General features: G+C 43.5%; 1 long non-coding RNA gene across 16 annotated transcripts in view; it reads left to right on the top strand.

Annotated features, from left to right (window-relative positions):
• Positions 1-14,099, top strand: part of LOC128102476 (uncharacterized) — a 198,390-nt gene that overhangs the window by 86,899 nt on the left and 97,392 nt on the right. For 14 of the 16 annotated variants that reach the window (XR_008215425.1, XR_008215427.1, XR_008215422.1 and 11 more), the window contains exon 4: positions 3,198-3,303. The exons of the other annotated variants lie outside the window; for them this stretch is intronic. This is a non-coding gene — a long non-coding RNA (uncharacterized LOC128102476). The remainder of the gene's footprint in view (positions 1-3,197; positions 3,304-14,099) is intronic. 16 annotated transcript variants of the gene reach the window in all.

The following is a 14,099-nucleotide window of genomic DNA, read 5'->3' on the forward strand; positions in this document are numbered from 1 at the left end:
GTTACATATAGAACCCTGTGTCCAGTTCTCATTCAAGTGCTGGGAACTTGTACAGGTCCTGTGTATTCTGCCAGTCTCTGCGAGTTCTTATGTGCATCAGTCCAGTCGTGTCTGGAAGACGGTTTCCTTGGAATCTATCTTATGGGGGCCAATTTCATTCAAACTACTTACAAAGAGAGTAAGAACATAAAGTTGGATGGGTAGGGAGGTGGGGAGATTCTGGGAGGAGTTGGGGGAGGGAGAAAACATGATCAAAATTTATTGTATAAGAAAATTGAATAAAAATAAAAATATCTACTGCAGTAGTTTTCTCTGGGAACCTGGATTTTCTAGTCATGCTTTGGTTCTTCCCTCCTTCTCTCTCTTTCCATTTCCTCCCCTTTCATCTTTCCTTGGAGAGTAAACCTAAGGCTCTTCACATGCTAGGCTACAACCCAGTCACTGAGCCTTCTTGACAATATAAAAACCAATGAAAGAATGAGTCAATCAATCAACAAAACCAACCAATCAGCCAGACACAGCCCGCAAACAGCATGGATGCTGAGGAGTATGAAATAATCCTCTTTGCTTTTAGTTTGGAGGGGATTCCTTTTCAAATGGAATAAACAAACAAAACCCGCTGTCAAAAGGCTCAAACAACAGAACTGGCTGTTAAAGAGGTAGGGGAGGATGGTGCGTACAGAGGCGGGAAGGGAGAGGCAATGAAAGACGGGCTTGGGATTTCCCGGCTCTGTCTTGGTTTAACCTGTTCTCTTAACCCATGGTGCCACAAGAAGAGGATTGTGGGAAAGAATCTGGCCTGCCCTTCTCGCCACCGGCAATTTCCGACTTAGTGGCTTTCATAACATTCACTGTATAGCAGGTGTTGCTTGGAGCTCTTCATCCATCCTAACTCAGTCCTTACAGACGCCCTGTGTACCATTCTCCCCATTTTACAGGACAGCATTGAGGAACAGGAAGGTTAAACAGCGTGGTCGGGACTGTGCCACAAGAGGAACAGCCTGGCTTTGCGCTGTGCTCTTAAAGAATTTGACCTCCTCCACTCAGTTGCACTGTTTTGCAAGGATGCTTTTAAAGCCCTCCTGAGGCTGAGGGCTCCCTGCCAAGGGCCTGTCATGTCCTTTGCTTTTCCTAGAGTTTCTTATTGTGGAGGTTTGAATGAGGAATGTCCCCCATAGACTAACAAATTATAATACTTTGTTCCTGTTTGGAGATGGTGTGAAACCTTGCTGGAGGTGGGTCCTGTTGGAGGTGGACCCTGCTGGAGGTGGGGCCTTGCTGGAGGTGGACCCTGCTGGAGGTGGGGCCTTGCTGGAGGTAGAGCCTTGCTGGAGGTGGGGCCTTGCTGGAAGTGGACCCTGCTGGAGGTGGTCTTTAGGGATTTGTAGCCTCCTTCTAGTTTGCTCTCTCTCCCTTGTGTTTGTGGTTAGAGATGTAATCTCTCTGCTTCCTGCTCAGGCTGTCTGCTGCTATGCCTCCTGCCTGCCGTTATGGACTCTCCCTCTGAAACTGTAAGCCCTAGCAAACTCATTCTTTCTTTCATTCTTTTTTTTTTTTGGTTTTTTGAGACAGAGTTTCACTAACACACTAATATATACATAACTCTGTCCTTAGAGATTAGGTTTCTTTGAATAGGACTGACATACTGGTCATAGAACTCAGAATCTCATGCATATGAGGTATTTCCACTTTACCATTGAGCTGTAACTCCAGCTTTGATGAACTATATCTTGATTGTCTTTTAACTTGCATTTTTATTTTCCTGTTGTTAGGGTCTGTGAGTCATTCCACAAAAGACCATATGCACGTATGCAACGTATGCAATCAACAATAGTGTTTATTTCTCAAGAGTAAAAATTCCAGCATGCAGGGGTCAACCATCTGACACAGTGGCAAACGGAAGCCCTGAGAGAAGCTTTCAGGCTTCTTTTAAGCATAGCTAGGGGAATTCCAGCTGTGGTTAAGTGTAATTTGAAGTGATTGGGTATAGACCCTTACTGGTACAGGAATCATTTTATGATTGGCTCACAACATCTGGTCAGCAACTATGGTTACAGTGTCAGGGGTCTGTTTGCTGTGTCAGGGGTCTGTTTGACTGAAAATAACAAGAACTGTTCCAGTTGTGGCCGGATAGGACCCTGATTGGCTACCAGACTGGTTGTACTTCCTGAGGGTCTGATTGAAGCCAGACATGAGTCAACATAGGATGGTAGGGTAAAATGGAGCATAGGTTTTACTTAGTAAACTAGCCCCTGGAAACAAAATAAAAACAGGCCCTGTTAGAGTCAGTCCTATTATAAGAGGGGATGGCCACTTCAACTATACTAGCACAATTTCTTACAAACTAGAGGCATTTCAAAAACAAAATGGCCAGCATGAAGCTAAAGACTAGGGGCACTAATGTCCCACCTGATTATGAGAGAAGAGGGATGGAGGTAGGCAGAGGGGGGGCATTAGGTAGACATAATGGGGACCTCCTGATTCCTGGCGATGGTGTGGAGGCTTAGGCCATACCATAGCTATCATGTGTTTGGCCTGGCTTTGGGCCCTGGTCTCCATTCTCTTTGAAACTTACGTTTCTAGGTGGAGCTTCCCTAGACCTGTTCCCACTGAGGTGACATTCCTTACCTGTCTTCTGTCATTGAACTTGTAGCCGCCTTTATCTTCTGCTTGTCCTGCTGTTTCCTCGGACTCCAGTTGTCATTGCTGCTGCTTCTTCTCTTCTTCTTTCCTTCACATCAGCCATTGTGTGTCTTCACTAATCTTATGGTCAACCGCCTCACCTGGATGCTTTATAGTACTTTCTAGTATCGCTGCAGCGTCTACTCAGTCTGGACCATGCCCACATTTCTTAGATTGGTATGTGGGCATCTTCCCATGTTTGTTGATATTGCATTATAGATAATGCAACCCCCAGAACATGTCTGTCAATAATTCATAGGGAAGAGGCTCTAGTGAAAGTAGTTTGGGTCACAAATGACTAAAGCCCAAGACAATGGTCTGAAGTACAAGCTAATGAATAAATGTTTCTGGATTTTAAGATGCTGGAGGCTTCCAGAAGGGACCTCCCCAAGCAGCTTAAGGAAGACCTTTAGGTGTAGCGCCTGAGGGTTGAGGGCAGTGGACTCTTCTCTTGCCTGATGTCACATGGGGCCTCATTATGCAGCCTGACCTCCTCTACCCTCTCTTTACGGCAGGAAGAAAGCCATCAGCAGATCCAAAGCCGCATCATCTCATCTTCTTCATTCCCCACCTCCAGAGGATTTCTGTCACCCAAGATTGAGGCATCCTTCTCAGGGAAAGGTAAGGATTCTCAGGGTGTAGGCGAATGGATATGAGATCCAGAGGCTAGCCCAGATAAATAAGGAGCAGAGCTGAAGATCTGTTTCGAAACACATGAAGATCAGGATGGACAAAAATCCCGGCTGCCACAGCTCAGGGTAGCAGGGGCGAGGGGGGGGGGGTCTTCAAGTAGAGCTTCCAAGTTAAGGCTCCTAAGTCTCCCCCCAGGTTTCAGCTTCACTTGTATGAGATGACTAACAGGTTTAGTGTGTCTGAATGTGTACTATGGAGCAAAGTTCAGCAAAATCACAGTGCCGCTGGAGGCAGCCAGGGATATCATGAATCATGATGCAAACTCCCCTGAAGTGGACATCAGTGGAAGTGGTGCTTTTCTGTTCGGGTAAAGAAAGTCTTATCCCCAGGAGAGAGAAAACTAGAGTTGGAGCAAGAAGGAGCTTGAGGAGAGCCACCACGAGTCCCAAGTTAATACTTCAATATTTCTGTGCAAGACAGTAGCAATGCCCAAGGCACTCTTGCCTTGAGAGTTCACAGAGGCACATGGGAGATGTCAGAAGGCCACGGCAGTAGTCACTGAAGGGCTCCAACATGTTGACAGGGGTACTTTTTACCCTGTGCAGTCCTCTGCAAGAAGAGCCTATAAATTCTTTATTTCAGTACTGGGTTTTGCTACAATTAGCGACCAAGGGTTTGGAGGTAATTTAAGCAGGCGAGAGGGGTAAGGATGGGGAATGAGGAGAATGCATTTATAAAACACTTCACTAATCTGAATTTGTACACAGAGTTCTGGGATTTTCTCATAGGACCACACCTCAAAAGCTTCCATCTGGGTACAATCAAAATGAAATGTTTGCTGACTGCTTATACCCTAAGGGCGGGATGCTCCTCCTAAGAGCTTCTAAAAGCTGTTCAAGCAAGCTCCTGCCCTGAGGAACACAATAGGGTGCTTACAGTTTTCTTGTCCCCCCTCTTTCTCTTCTTTGGGCTGACAGTAATTCAGAGCTACACTTTACATTGTTTAGGGCCTTCTATGTAGACAGTGCCATGGTTGGTCAGTCGTGAACTTACCAAAGAATCAATGTATCTTCTTAAAAATTTTAGTAGCCCCATTTTGGGACCTAGAAAGACCGGGAATGTATGATGAATGCACACCTAAATCTTTAACTCGGTGCCTGTGGGAGGAGGCAGGATGGGAGGGGGTGGAATTCTAATGCCAGCCTGGAGGGATCATTTTGATTCCATGCAAGAAGTTATTGTAATGAGGTCAGCTCTGGTCCTTATGCTATTAGCCGACCAGTGAGGACACAGAGAAGGCAGAGAAGAAATTAATTAGCATTGTGGAGGCTTTACAATCTGAGGTATTCAGAAACTTAGAAAAACTAGGTCTGTGTTCTTAAAAAAAAAAAAAGAAGGAGAAGAGGAAGATTCTAGAAGGGACCTTATTAAAGCACAGAAGGCACAGCTATTTAAATGGTGACATACATAGAAGCAAGAATGTGCAGAGAGAAGCTGAAAGGCAGCCAGGCCCTGAAGGAATTTGAGTGGAATTTCTTCACTGAGAGGCGTGGTTAATAAATAGAGCGGATTTCTCAGGGCAGAAACTGGAGCAGCTATTACAAAGAGGATTTTTTTTTTCTAGCCCCTTTCTTCTGTAGAGAAGGGAGTGCTAGGAAGTTGAGGAGGAAAACGTTAAAACAAAGGAAAACAAGCTTAGCTGCTCCCCCAGCCACCTCTGCTGCAAAGCCGTCTCTTCCCAGACATTTGGGGATGTTGTCTCGTTTAATAATCATAAGCCCTCCCTTTGGCTTCCAGGGTTAGCTTGAGATTAATACTAGATATCATTAAGAGCTTTGTGTGATGTCACACTTTCCCAAATCTGAAATCCCACTTGTTTGGTCTTGCTGCCAACATTTCCACTATTTCCCGTTGCACAGAAGGGCAGATGGGTGGGGGTGGGGATTAGAAAATCCTTTTGCTCTATGCTGTCACCCCTTCTCCAGCCTTCGATGTTGGGCTCGCCCTTACAGACCCAAAGCCTCCGGAACAGTTTCTGTTGTTGTTGTTACTGAAGACAAGGCTGGCCTTGGGACTGCTAGATAGCCCAGGCTGGTCTCAAATCCTCCTCCCATACTTCCCCAGTGTCAGGATCGAACACGTGCACCATCACACCTGGCTTTTGAATATGAATTTAATGTAACAAATGCCTGTCGATCCAGGCTTGTGGGCTGCTTCTGCTTTTCCTGATCAGGCTAGGATGGTTATTAGCTCATTGCGTGCACATGGCTCTCTCTGTTCTAATAAATCTAATGATCTAATGATCACCACAAAGGACTGAGGATTTCCATGTCTTTCGCTGAATATACCTGTAATTGTGTTGATATGCAGATGCCCTCTCACCTCAGGACACCCTCACCCCCCAAAACGGAATGAACTCAGCAGAGTAGGTAACTTAAAAATTTCCCCACTGAGTCGTAGAGTGGAGACTGTTATCTGGTGTTCCTGTCGCCAGGAATCCTGTCCCTCTAACTCGATTAAAAGTGAAAGAAGTATTTAGCCAAAGTCTTGAGGTCTCAGGACAGACAGACAGACAGATGTGGGCAGTGCAGCTGAAAGCATTGTCTTTTTAAAGGCTGTGGTAGCAGACAAGCAGAGTGACCAGATGAGCGTTTCCAGATCCACTGGTCTTATGGTCGTGTGAGCAGTTTGTAGAAATGTAGATTCTGACACATGCAGCCTTGGGATGAGCACTTTGAAGGGACAGACACACAGGTGCTAAGAAGACAGTCCTGTGGATTTTTTTTTCCTTTTTAGTGGAAACTTCTCAAGGAAGGACAATGGCAAAGGCCCTACTGGGTGCTAAGCACCCAGGAATTTGGGCCACTGAAAAGTCTGTTGTGATGTAGGCTGAGTGTTGGCTCCCTGGCAGAATACTTGCCTAGTATACACAAAACCTGAGTTTGATCATCAACACACACATACACACACACACACACACACACACACACACACACACACACACACACACAAAACAAAGCAACAAAACAAAACAAAAAAAGAAGCAAACAAACCGTGTAACATTCCAGGATTTTGATTTTTTTTTTTTTTTAAAAAAACAGGCCTCTTGTAGCCCAAACTAGCCTCAAACTCCCTGTGTATCTGAAACTGACCTTTAATTTCGGATCTTTCTGCTTCCATCATATCCCATGGACTGAAATTACAGCCATGTGCCATCACATTGGGATGATTCTGGGGACTGAACCCTGGGCTTTATACATGCTAAACAAAAGGGGAAACCCTGAATAGTAAACCAGACAGATGTTAATAGATGGCACTTGATTTCTGGGCAAGGGGAACACACGGGAAAGAGGGATTTCTGTGAAGGAGTAGACGGCGTTCTTACAGAATGTGACGTGGAGGGGATGTGTTGCAGCCACAACAAATGACCGCTTCAGCCAAAATAGGAGCTAACCCACAGCAGAAAGTCAGTCTCGCTCTGCAAAAAGCCAGAAATCTGCCGACATCTTAGCAGGAAGCAGTGGTCAAAGACCCAGAGAATCACCAGGAGCTCTGTTAGAACCAGAGGAGGGGCGGAGTTATCAGGGGCAGGTCGGGGCAGTCAAGAGAAGCACCACAGCCCTGCCAGTCCACTTAGAAACTACCAGAGGGCTGGTCGCAATCCCTGACCCCAGGACTCCTCTTAGTTTGCCGTGGCTCTGGCTGTGGAAGCCCTTTCTGAGAAGGGATGCCCTCGGCTATGTGTCTTGAACTCCCTGTCCCCTTCACCTCTGCTTGGGTGACCTCAGTCTGAGATACTCATCAACCTCTTTCTGGCTTCCTGCGCCACTGGAGTTTCCCGTCCATGTTTCCATGGGGACTGTTAAGTTTCGAGGGGCCCCGTTCTCTTTGCTCTGTGCCTCCAGGCCAACTTCATAGACTTGGGAAAGAAGGTGACTTAGGACATCTGCAGCAGCACCGTGGTGAGTTAAATGGGTCTTTGTGGAAGGGCCTGGGAATCATCACTGTTTATAATGATAGTTTTCTATGGGGAAATTCTTTGAGTTCCAAACACTCCATTGACTGGTGACCTTTCAGAACACAACTGTCCTATCTAGGCTCCGCAATGGGGTGAGATCACTAGCAGTTGTCAGAGGCAGGGTGGAAATGGGAGACCAAGGCCAGGACAGGCTGAGGTCAGAAGCCAGGCACAGAGAGGCAGCTGGGAAGGAGCCGCAGGACAGGGCCTGAAGGGGTCAGCGAGTCGCACATTTACTATTTTAGAAATGCATTCAAGTGGTGACAGTGGGATGAGGAGAGGACTTTGGTCCCCAATAATCCCCATCAGCTTCTTTAGAGCTACCTCAGAGAATAAGAATCCTATCAGCAAAATATACACGCTAGTAGACAAGGTTTCATGTAAGAAGTGTGGCTAAGCATTGGAAGAGCTTGCCACTTAAATGGATTGCATATGCCGTCTACTTAAAACATCAGGGGTTATGATCAAATATAACTTCTCCTAAAGTCTTCTGTCACTCTTTTGCCCCGTTTCCACGAGAAGGCCCTTCCCATGGTGGATATGTCATCTGTGATATGTGCTGTGGTTCTGCCCATGGATGTCTACCTGTGCTTTCTGAATGTGATCTGGGGATGCCATCTCTACAACGCCTCTGAAGACAGGAGACAGGATGCCTAAGTGGTCTGCGCAGTATACTCATATTTCAAGTCCTAGAGTTTGAAACTTATTGTTTTGGTCTATTCTCTCTCTCTCTCTCTCTCTCTCTCTCTCTCTCTCTCTCTCTCTCTCTCTCTGTATACACGTGTGGGGTGGTACACACGTGTGTGTGTATGTGTGTGTGTGTGTGTGTGTGTGTGTGTGTGTGTGTGTATGTGTGTGTGAGTAGGCTCTCATTTGTGCAAATGTGGAGACCAGAAGTTGACATCAGGTGTCTACCTCTGTTGTGCCCACCCTGTTTGGGGGGCAGGGTCTCTCACTGACCCTGGAACTTGCTGGCAGTAAGCCCTGGAGATCTCCCTGCCTGGAGATTTCTCTGACTCTGTCTCTCCAGCACTGGGATTACAGACATGTATCACTGTGTTGGACTTTTAAAAATATGAGTGCTAAAGCCAGGCAGTGGTGGAGCACACCTTTAATCCCAGCACTCAGGAGGCAGATGAAGGTTGATCTCTGTGAGTTCGAGGCCAGCCTGGTCTACAGAGAGAGTTCCAGGACAGCCAGGGCTACACAGAGAAACTCTGTCACAAAAATCTAAAATAAAGGCAAAAGGGGTGCTAAGGCCATTGTGATTGATCTCCACTAATACAAAGAAACAAACACCCTAAAGCATCCCCCCAAAAGCCCCAAACAAACTATTCATCCTGTCCCTTCCCTGGCATCCCAAATCAAAACAGAAACAAAACTTATTAAAAGTTATCCACAAAACACATGTACTGTGGACCAATAGCTGAGGAGCCCCCACGGTACTGGACTAGGCCCTCTGGATAAGTGAGATAGTTGATTAGCTTAAACTGTTTAGGGGACCCCCAGGCAGTGGGATTGGAACTGTCCCTGGTGCATGAGCCGGCTTTTTGGAACCTAGTGCCTATGCTGAGATACTTTGTACAGTCTTGGTGCAGTGGGGAGGGGCTTGGACCTGCCTCAGCTGAATGTACCAGGCTCTGCTGACTCCCCATGGGAGACCTTGCCTTGGAGGAGGTGGGAATGGGGGGTGGGTTTGGGGGGAAGGCTGGGAGGAGGGAGGATGGAGAACAGGGGAATCTGTAGTTGGTATGTAAAATGAATAGAAAATCTCTTAATAATGAAAAAAAAGAAAAGAAGTAATCCACAATAGCCAAGATACAGAATAAACTTTGGTGTTCATCTAACGAGATGAAGAAAGAACAGGGAAAAAGAAGAAGCAATGTGGGTGCTGGGGATCTGAACTCAGGTCTTCACACTTCCTCCTCCTCCTCTTCCTCTTCCTCCTTCTTCACAGTAAAACCCATTGCTTACTCTGTGCTGGAAGGACTTCTCATGAACATTGAGCATCTTAGCTCTGGCTACCAAATGTAGCCGACTCCTAAGAGTGGTCCAGAGAGAGCTGCTGAGATGGGATGCTTCCTGGCGCCTGCCTCAAGTCCCTCTAGAGGTTCAGCTACTGTCAGCTGTGGCTCCCACAGGCTTCCCTCAATGCTTGTTCTCTCTCATCCTTGGTTCATCAATTCTAAAGTAGCCTTTTCCTTTCTCGTTGTATGGTATCAATACCACAACTACTTGTGCATTTTCCCTTTAAAGGAAAGTCTTGCATTTCTTCACAGGACAGGAAGAGATACTGACAATCAGAAAGCTTGTTGAGTGGTCAGCTCACACAGTCCAGACATGTAGGAAGTCTGTATGCTTTCTAAAGCTGACAGGAAGGATGTGGGAATCTCATTTTGGTAAAAGCATGGAAATCTATGGTATGTTTTTCAAACACAGATTCATAACACATAACTAGTATTTTCTTCTTCTGAATGAAGACATTTTAAAGATACCAAGCAGTTATCTAGGATGGGTGTTATAAAATCTGGTACACACAGTGGTTTATAGCCCACCATCACATGGAACCAGGCACTGGCTGTGACTGTTCTATTTTATTTTAACTTCCATCTGCTCTTTTCCTTTCTTTTTTTCTTTGTTAACCAATTCAACATAGGTTATGTAAAGATTTCAGTGGTGTGAGTGAATGGTCCTGGTGTCTGGTATTTCATTTACTTTCAACTCCTTCTCTGAATATTCCCTTGGATTTATTGCTCTAATACATGATTTCTCAACTGGGACAAATCTGGCTCTTCTTATGCAAAAAGCATAGGCCTGTAGTATTAAATTTTCATTGGGACAATAAGATAAATGCCTCAAAGACTTTGCAGGGTGACAGCAATGAAAAATAAGTTGTAGAAGCACTCCTGAAACCTGGCCATTCTCACTCACACTAGGCAAGACTTCCACCACTGATTTGTAGTCCCAGCCCAAGATCCTTGTGTTCTAGCAAGTAGTGTCTCCTTAAGGATCTGCAGTAAACAAACTGTCCTCAAGCCAATCACTTATTTGAAACGTTCTTTCCGAGATTCCTAAAATAATTCTTTCTAAAACTTCTCTGTAGTAGAATATTATTTTAAGGTGTGTTACTTTTGTTTATGTTGCATTTGTTTAACTCTGTGAAGCTGTGTTACTGTGCCTGCCTAAAACACCTCATGGTCTAATAAAGAGCTGAATGGCCAATAGCAAGGCAGGAGAAAGGCTAGGTGGGGCTGGCAGGCAGAGAGAATAAATAGAAGGAGAAATCTGGGAAGAGAAGAAGATCTAGGAACTACAGAGAAGGAGGAAGACTCCAGGGGTCAGCCATCCAGCTACACAGCAAGCCATGGAGTAAGAGTAAGATTTACAGAAGTAAGAGAATGGGAAAAGCCCAGAAGCAAAAGGTAGACAGAAAGGAAAGCTGGCAAGAAACTAAGCCAAGCTAAGGCCAGACATTCATAATTAAGCCTCTGTGTGTGATTTATTTGGAAGCTGGGTGGCAGGACCCCCAAAAGAGCCAAAGACCAACCAACAACATTTCTCTCTCCTTTAAAATGGCTTGAAAACAGGAGCCCCCATGGCTGTGATAATCACTGATGGCTGCTGTGGCTAATGCTGCTATAAACATCCATAAATAAATTTTGTGTGGGAATACAAATGGATTTTCAAATGGGTTTTGTGGACAAGCAATTTGCTTATCTAGTGGAAGATTTTCTGGCTATGTTTAACATTTGAAAACCTCAGACTGTTTTCCAAAGTGGCTGCAGCATTCTACAAATTCCCACCAACAGTATACAAAGGTTTCATTTTCTCCATAACTTACTCAATGTTGTTTTTATTTTTTTTATTATAGTCATCCCAGTGGGCAAGAAATGATACTCATTATGGTTGATTTGTATTTCCCTTTTGGCTAATACTAGTGAATACTTTTCATATGCTTATTCTATTAGAGAAATATCTCTGCATACTGTTTGCCCAGATTTTAATTGGGTTATTTGATCTTTTGTATCGAGTGGTAGGGATTACTTACATATTGTAGATACAAGTTCCTTATCAGATGCACAGCTTGTAATTATTTGCTGGCATACCATGTGCTGCCTTTTCATAACAGGACCGTTTGAAGCACAGAAGTTTTAATTTAATAAAGTCTAACTTATCTATTTTTTCCTTTGTTACTCATGCTTTTGGTGTCAAAGCAAAGGCACCATTGTTTGATGCATGCATCGTACCCCTGTGCTCTCTTTGGGAAGTTGTATAGGTCTTGATCCATTTTGAGTTAATTCTTTCATGTGGAGTAAGGTAAGGTTCTAACTCCATTCTCTTTCATGCAGGTATCCAGTTGTCCCAACAGTGTTTATTGAAAAGACTATAGAAATGTTTTTTCACTTTAGTCAAAAATCTATCAATGACAGATGTATGTGCTATTTCTGGAGTCTCAATTTTATACCATCATTAACTTATTTGTCTATTTTTATACAAGTACCAGACCATTTTGTAACTTTTAAGCTTGGGAAGCAAGATTTCTCCAACTCTGTTTTTTTTTTTATTTCAAGATTCTCTTGACTATAATTATGTTTTTTGTTGTTGTTATTGTTTGTTTCAAGATTATCTTAATTATTCTGTGTCTTTTTTTTTTTTTTTTTGGTACCTGTCTTGGAACTAGTTCTGTGGACCAGGTGGCCTTGAACTCACAGCGATCTGCCTGGCTCTGCCTCCCAAGTGCTGGGATTAAAGGCGTGTGCCACCACCACCCGGCATATTCTGTATCTTAAATTTTCATGTCTTTTACTATCAATCCATAAATATCTGAAAAGAAACCAGCTAAGATTTTACTAGCATTGCAGTACCTGTAGATCAGCTCAAGGATTTTCATATGGCAGTAACATTAAGTCCATGAATATAGGATCTCTTTCCATTTACTAAAATTTTCTTTGCTGCTAAAAAATGTAGTTTTCAGAGCTTATGTTTTAAAGTTCTTTTAGTGGACATATTCCAAAATATTTTATTATTCTTAGTGCTTGTGGAGATTTGAAAGAAAATGGCCCCCAAAGGAAGTGGTACTATCAGGAGGTGTGGCCTTATGGAAGTAGGTGTGGCCTTGTTGGAAGAAGTAAGTCACTGTGGGGGCTGTTTTGAGGTCTCTTTTGCTCAAGCTTCACTCTGTGTGACACTCAGTTCACTTCCTGTTGACTGCATATCAAGATGTAGCCAGAACAATGCCTGCCTGCACACTGCCATGCTCTCCACCATGATGATAATGGACTGAATTTCTGAAACTGTAAACCTCATTTAAATGTTTTCCTTATAAGAGTTGCCATGGTCATGGTGTCTCTTCACAGCAATAGAAACCCTAACTAAGACAGTGCTACTTTGAAAGACAGTGTTTCATGATTTTCATTTTCATTCCCTTCAGTGAGTGTGTAAAGATGATTGATCACTGCATCCTGAATATGGTACTGCACCTTTGTAGGACTTGTTTATTAATTCTAATAGACTTTTTTGGGAATTCATAAGTTTTTCCTATATATGATCCTTAAGGTTTGTATACAGAATCATGGTATCCTCAAATAAGAGATAATTTTACTTCTTTCTTCCGAGTCAGAATACCTTCTACTTTCCTTGTTTAATTGCTCTGACTATAACCTCTACTGTTATTGGAAGTGGGGAGGGAAAACATTCTTTGTTGTTTTTGCTCCTGTTTTAGGGGGGAAAGCTTTTAGTCTTTCACCATTAACTTCAGTGTTATGTTGCCCCCGACCCCTGTTTAGTCAGTTTGAGAACTCTCCATTCATTTCGAGTTTATAGAGTATTTTTAAATGTGGGAGTAGTGCTGAATTTTGTCAAATGTCTTTTGTTCATCTTTCAAAATGATTATGTATAGTTTTACCTTTTGTTTCATTGTTATGTTGTGCTATATTACTTTTTCTCCAGTCTTGGGTGTTGAACTCAGGGCCTTGTTCTAGATAATATTTTTTGTACTGAACTCCATCCCAAGCCCTGGAATTTCAGGTGTTAAACCAAACTCCTACTCCTATGATAAATCACAGTTATGGTGTACAGGACTCCTTACTATGACTGACTGGTGTTGGACTGGTGATATGTTATTGAGAATCTTGTGTTTACATTCACAAGACACTGGTCTGTACTCTTCTTGTGATGACCTTGTCTGGATTTAGGGTAATACAGGGTAACACAGACTTGATAAAATGATATGAGTATTTCTTCTTCAATTTCCTGAAAGAGTGTGTGGGAATACTTTTAGTGTCTGGTAAATCTTACCACTGAAGACACCTCGACTTTCCTTTTTTCCTTAACATTCTTTTCTTACGAATTCAACTTCTTAGCTGTTGTAACTCTAGTCAGAGTTCTATTTCTTGAGTCCTTTCTATCTCTCTAGAAACCAATACTTTTTTTTCTAAATTACCTGTTTTGGTATAGTTGTTTGTGCTAATACCTCTAGATGCTTTTTATTTCTGTAAGATTTCATAGTAATAAAATAGCCATGCTGTTACTCTCAGATTTGATAATTTGTCTCTTCTCTTTCATTGGTTAGTCTAGATAAACATCTCTCAGTCATGTTGCTCTTTTCAAAGATGAACCTTAAGTTTTACTATTTCTGTTGTTTTTCCTCTTCTTTATGTCCTTGGTGTCTTCTCTCATTTGGTCTCTCTCTCCTCTCACTCCCCTTCTTCCCGTCTCTCTCCCTTTTCCTTTAGTTTTCTCTCCCTCTATGGTGTCTTCAGGTAGA

The sequence above is a fragment of the Peromyscus californicus genome, unplaced genomic scaffold (genome assembly GCF_007827085.1).
Source record: "Peromyscus californicus insignis strain IS unplaced genomic scaffold, ASM782708v3 Scaffold_7__1_contigs__length_154581171, whole genome shotgun sequence".
NCBI classification, from domain to species: domain Eukaryota; kingdom Metazoa; phylum Chordata; class Mammalia; order Rodentia; family Cricetidae; genus Peromyscus; species Peromyscus californicus.